Below are 6,660 nucleotides of genomic sequence, written 5' to 3'. Positions count from 1 at the left end.
CAACTAACATCATCAGGCCATTATGTCTTATTTGGTCCCCAAGACGTAAAGGTTTATCGTGATGTCAAAATCTCAGAAACACCAACAATGGAGGGACGACATTTGGAATCAATTTACCTGATGTCAGCAGAGTCTGCATATGTAGACAGGACAAGGAAAAATGAGACATCAGATCTATGGCACATGCGGTTAGGTCACGTTAGCTATTCCAAGCTAAGTGTGATGGTGAAAAAGTCGATGCTTAAGGGGCTTCCTCAACTAGACGTGAGAACAGACACGGTCTGTGCGGGATGCCAGTATGGTAAAGCACACCAATTACCATATGACGAGTCGAAGTTTAAAGCAAAAGAACCATTGGAGTTGGTTCACTCTTATGTGTTCGGACCGGTTAAGCAACAATCAATTAGTGGTATGTGATACATGGTAACATTCATTGATGACTTCTCTAGGTATGTGTGGGTTTTCTTTATGAAAGAAAAATCTGATACTTTCTCAAAGTTTAAAGAGTTCAAAGACTCAGCTGAATGAGAAGTGGGAAAGAAGATATGTTGCTTGCGCACAGACAACGGAGGAGAATATAGATCAAACGAGTTCTCTCAATACCTAAGGGAATGTCGAATACGTCATCAGTACACTTGTGCCAACACGCCACAACAGAATGGTGTAGCGGAAAGAAAAAACTGACATCTTGCAGAAATTTGTCGAAGTATGCTACATGCAAAGAATGTATCTGGAAGGTTTTGAGCTGAAGCAATGATGACTGCAGCCTTTGTGATCAACAGACTTCCTCAACCAAGGTTAGGATTTGTTTCACCCTTTGAGAAACTATGGAACATAAAACATACAGTTAGCTACTTTTGAGTATTTGGTTGTGTATGTTATGTGTTTGTTCCTGATCATTTACGGAGCAAATTTGACAAGAAATCTGTTAGATGTATCTTTGTGGGATATGACAGCCAGAGAAAGGGGTGGAAATGTTGTGATCCAATAGTGGAAGATGCTAAACGTCACGAAATGTGGTATTTGATGAAGCAACTTCTTGGTGGTCCTTAGAGAAGGAGGTGTTGCCAGATTCGAGAGATTTTGGAGACAAGCTACAACAAAAGATGGGGGAGCATGTTATTTAACTCCAAACAAGTTCGGATGAATCAAAAGATCCAAATGGTGATGATGTATAACAAAGAGTGACTCAAAATCCTTGTCAAACTGGCGTGTATCAACAACCAAACGAAGAAGGTGGGCCTAGTGAAACAGAAGAATCAATTCCACAATCTCAACTCCGAAGGTCAACAAGAATACGAAGGCCAAATCCCAAATATGCCAATGCAACCATAATTGAAGAAGCAACGGAGCCTGAGACGTTCGAAGAAGCATCGAAGAGTTATGAGTGGATGACAACTATGAAAGAAGAGATCGATGCACTTCAGCAAAATCAAACTTGGGATATTGTACCAAAGATAAAAGATGTGAAACTCATATCTTGCAAATGGGTTTACAAGATAAAGCGCCATCCAGATGAGTCAATCGAGAGGTACAAAGCGCGATTGGTAGCTCGTGGTTTCTCTCAACAGTATGGACTAGACTATGATGAAACATTTAGTCTAGTGGCGAAACTTACAACCGTACGAGTCTTACTTGCACTTGCAGCCAACAAAGACTGGAACTTGTGGCAGATGGATGTGAAGAATGCTTTTCTTCATGGAGAACTAGATCGAGAGATCTACATGACCCAACCAATGGGTTTTCAGAGTCAAGATCATCTTGAATATGTGTGTAAGCTGTGAAAAGCACTCTACGGATTGAAACAAGCACCTAGGGCGTGGTATGGTAAGATTGCTGAATTTCTAACGAAAAGTGGTTATTCAGTAACACCTGCAGATTCTAGCTTGTTTGTCAAAGCCAATGAAGGTAAGCTAGCTATCATGCTAGTGTACGTGGATGACTTAATCATAACTGGTGATGATGAGGCAGAAATTCTTCAGACGAAGGAGAATTTATCAGTTCGTTTCCAGATGAAGGAACTTGGACAACTTAAGCACTTCCTTGGTCTAGAGGTTGATCGCACACACGAAGGAATATTTTTATGTCAACAGAAATATGCTAAAGATTTGTTGAAGAGGTTTGGAATGCTCGAATGCAAGTCAACTTCAACGCCAATAGAACCAAATATCAAAATGTGTGCACACGAAGGAAAAGATTTGGAAGATGCAACAATGTATCGACAATTGGTAGGTAGTCTGATCTACTTAACCTTGACCCGACCTGACATTTCTTATGCAGTTGGTGTGGTGAGTCGGTATATGCAAAATCCAAAGAAGCCTCATTTGGAAGCAGTTCGACGAATGCTGAGATATGTGAAGAATACAATTTGCTATGGTCTTTTGTACAAGAAAGGTGGAGACTGCAAGTTAGTTGGTTATTGTGATGTTGAATATGCAGGAGATCATGACACCAGGATATGTGTTTAAGCTTGGCTCCAGAACAATTTCTTGGTGTAGCAAAAGACAACCAACGGTATCATTGTCAACCATTGAAGCTGAGTATCGAGCAGCAGCAATGGCAGCTCAAGAGAGTACATGGTTGATACAGTTGATGAATAATCTACATCAACCAGTAGATTATGCAATTTTGTTGTATTGTGACAACCAATAGGCAATTCGACTGGCGGAGAATCCTGTCTTTCATGCAAGAACTAAACATGTGGAAGTACATTACCACTTTATTAGGGAAAAAGTGTTGCAAGAAGAGATTGAGATGAGGCAAATCAAGACATATGAGCAAATTGCTGGCTTGTTTACAAAAAGCTTGAGTGTTGGAAAGTTTGAATATTTCCGTCGTCAACATGGCGTGATTCAAAGAATGGAGGCTAACATTAAAGGGGAATGTTGAAAATTCAATATTAGCCTAAATAAGTTCACACCTAAATTAATTTGATGTCATTGCTTACATCAATTTAATTAGGTGAAAATTAAGTATTTTTCTCATGTTTTAATTTCAATTGTTTAGATTATTTAGTGCTTATTTTAATGAGTGGTTTAGATTGTTTCTTGTAACCTATAAATACACTACTTGTATTTGAGTTTTATCATCCAACAATCAAAACTTAATTATAAGCATTTGAAAGCTTTCTTAAGAGTTCTTCCCTTTTGCAATTTTGTGAGATTATTCTAAAGAGTTTTTCTTATTCTCAATCAATTAGAATTTTTACTCTATTTTGATTCTACATTTCTCTATTTGTTTCTCCTTTGTAAATTTCCTGTCAGAAATTAAATTGTTAATGTGATATTGATCTATTAAAATATTATCATTAAACTTTATGTGTTAATTAGTTATTAAAATATTACGTTAAATACAATATATAACTTTAAGATTCTTTTTAAATAAGGAAATATATCAAATTTTGGTTGAATTTTTTAATTAAGTAATTTATTTACATATTTATGTGGTGTGGTGTGATATAATATTGTTCGAAATTATTAAATATCAGATTACCGTACTTGGTTTCCTTCGTTTTCTATCAATACAGTATAAAAGAAAGCAACCTCGTGGATCTCCATTTCTGAGTTTCATTTTTGGTTCCCAATGTCCAAACCTCGACTCTTTAAAATGTTTTTTTATCCTTTTTGGTTTCTCTTTTTTTGCCGCCACCTCCATTAAAATCCCTTCTTTCCCTCCCTCCCTCCTCCTCCTCCTCCTCCTCCGTCTTCTTTGATTTCTTTCTGTACAGATTATGAAACTATTACTACTGATATCTGCAATCCATTCAATTTAGTTTTCTTACAAGACCAAACCCAATGCTTAAAATGATCAAACATCACCCAAATTTTCAACATACTAAAACTTCCTTCTTTGGCTTCTTGTTCTTGTTGCCCACTTCGCTTTTCGCTCTCTCCATCATCCTCCTTTTAGCTTTCAATGGCTTCTCCGTTTACTATATTTATCTCCCCGGTTATCTCAAATCTTCACCTGAACCCATCAAGTTACTGCCTGAGAATCTTTCCGGCGAGAAAACGGTGACGAAGCTGGTCTCTTCAGTGATGTACGCAGTGAAAGAAGAAAACCCATCTGCTGTTTCAAAGACCCAGTTGGTCCAAAAACCAAACATTTCAATGGTTCCCAGGCCAAAACAGGGTCGTTCAACCCGACAGATACTCAGAACACTGGGTGGTTCAGGGACAAAGGCGAAAGGGGTTTTCGCCTCTAAAGTTAAGGCCTTTTTCCAGAACTCAAAGTGTAAGTCTCGGTTCTTCATGACTTGGATTTCTTCGATTGAGGCGTTGAGTGATAGAGAATTGCTTGCTATCGAGAGTGTGTTCAAATCACACCCCAAAGCCTGTTTAGTCATCGTTTCGAATTCGTTGGATTCCAAGCAGGGAAATGGTCTTTTGAAGCCGTTTTTGGATTTGGGATTCAAATTGATTTCTGTTCATCCTGATTTTGATTATATTTTCAAGAACACATACGCTGAAACGTGGTTTGATCGGTTGAAGAAAGGGAATGTTGATCCTGGTGAAGTTTCTCTGGGTCAAAATCTCTCGAATTTGCTCCGGCTCGCTTTATTATATAAATACGGTGGCATTTATATCGACACTGATGTTCTAGTTTTGAAGAGCTTCGATCGTTTGAGAAACGTGATCAGTGCTCAATCCATCGACCCCGGAACCAAGAACTGGAGCCGGTTGAACAATGCCGTGCTAATTTTCGACGAAAACCATCCGTTGTTGTTCAAATTCATTCAGGAATTCGCGCTCACGTTCGACGGAAACCGATGGGGTCACAACGGACCTTACTTGGTTTCAAGGGTCGTCGCGAGGGTCAGCGGTCGACCGGGGTTTAACTTCAAGGTGCTGCCGCCTTCGGCGTTTTATCCAGTCGATTGGACTCGGATTCGGAGCCTGTTTCAGGGACCCAAAAACCACAGTCACTCGAATTGGTTGAATGCTAAGCTTAAGCAGATTCGGAGGCAGAGCTATGCGATTCATCTATGGAATAGACAAAGTAAGAAAGTTGAAGTTGAAGAAGGGAGCATCATTGATCATATTATTTCAGATCGCTGCGTCTTTTGCAACACTTCAAAACCAAGTTTTAAAGTATAGAAATAAGGATCAAAATGTCACATTATTGTTCTATGCTGAAATGTTTATCATGTTGTAGTTATATATATATATATATATATATATATATATATAAATTCCTCTTCATTCCACCATGGAATAATGTAACAAAAATTAAAGTAAAAAGGAGATTCTTCGTTAATTTTGATTTCAACATAAAACAAATCATAAAATCGATGAATGAAATCAATAATCAATTGGTATATTAATTAAGATTAAATGTTTTAATTTTGATAATTCAAAAAAATTCTAATTTTGAGATTCTCATAATAAATATATATAGTATATGATCATAATTAATTAATTAATTAATCGAATATTAATAATTAAATAAAAGAAAAAGTTCATAAACTTTGTCTCTACCAATTAATTTCAAACTTTGGACATCAAAAAGACGAAAATAATATGGGGTTTAAGTTGTTTAGTTCATGTTCATGGATGATAATTCTGGAAAACGAAATCAACAATGATTGAGATTCGAGTTTGTTTGATTGGTTGAAGAAACAAATATAATGGCGATGACCAGTTCTTAGGAAAGTGATTTCTCATCTTCCAATTAATGTAAACACTCTTTGTCACATGAGATATGTCAATTGTAAACATCACCCTTATCTCTTTTTGGACTTGAAATTTGAACAAATTATAAAAAAAATAGATAAATAAATAATTTTAAAATAATTATTTTGATTATCGATTTAGAATAAATTAAACAATAAATATAGGGGTAAAGTATATAAATGATCCCCGATTATATGTCGTTATTTTATTGAGTCTTTGACTATTAAAAGTTACAAAAATATCACATGATTATTTATATGTTCCAAACTCATCATTTTCTGTTAAAAATTTGACGATCGTATGAGTTGGACGCTAATTTGTTGTTAACTAGAATATGATAAAATTTGATCCCATAATGAGCCCCCAACTGTAGGATGATACTTTGTTGAGTTCCCGAATATTAAAAGTTACAAAATAATCACCCGACTATTCATATGTTCCAAGATCATCATTTTCCGTTAAAAAATTGACGATCGTCTGAACTGGATGCTAATTTGTTGTTGACTAGAATATGATAATATTTTATCCCATAACCATTTGAGTTGTACTTTATAGATAAACTCTTTGTTTACGTTATGTCGTCGAGTCAGTGCTTGAAATATTATGTCATCAAGTCAGTATTTGAAATAAATGATGGGGCTAGTAGACATTATCAAAATATTATTTTATCATATCCTAGTCAGCATATTAACGTTCAGCTCAAATGACCGTTAATTTTTAACGAAAACGAACAAGCTTGGAACATACTAATAGTTGTGTGATCATTTTGTAAGACTAAACAAAACAACAATCTATAGTTAATAAACCATTTTATAACTTTTAATAGTCAGAAAGCTTAACAAATGAACGCACTACTGTCGGTAGACCATTTATATACTTTACCCTTAATATAATTAATAGTTAATAAGAGTATGCGTTTGGATTAATAATATCTTTGACATTAACTAAAAATTAAGACTTACCTAAAAAAGCAATACACATAGAATTA

General features: G+C 35.8%; 1 pseudogene; it reads left to right on the top strand.

Moving 5' to 3' along the window:
• Window positions 1–3,547: 3,547 nt before the first annotated feature.
• LOC120147262 lies at window positions 3,548–5,159 on the top strand (annotated as a pseudogene).
• The last annotated feature ends 1,501 nt before the right edge of the window (window positions 5,160–6,660 follow it).

The sequence above is a fragment of the Hibiscus syriacus genome, unplaced genomic scaffold (assembly GCF_006381635.1).
Source record: "Hibiscus syriacus cultivar Baekdansim isolate YM2019G1 unplaced genomic scaffold, ASM638163v2 tig00110934_pilon, whole genome shotgun sequence".
In the NCBI taxonomy this organism is placed as follows: Eukaryota; Viridiplantae; Streptophyta; class Magnoliopsida; order Malvales; family Malvaceae; genus Hibiscus; species Hibiscus syriacus.
Note: the sequence above shows the minus strand (reverse complement) of the source record. Positions and strands in the feature narration are given on the sequence as shown.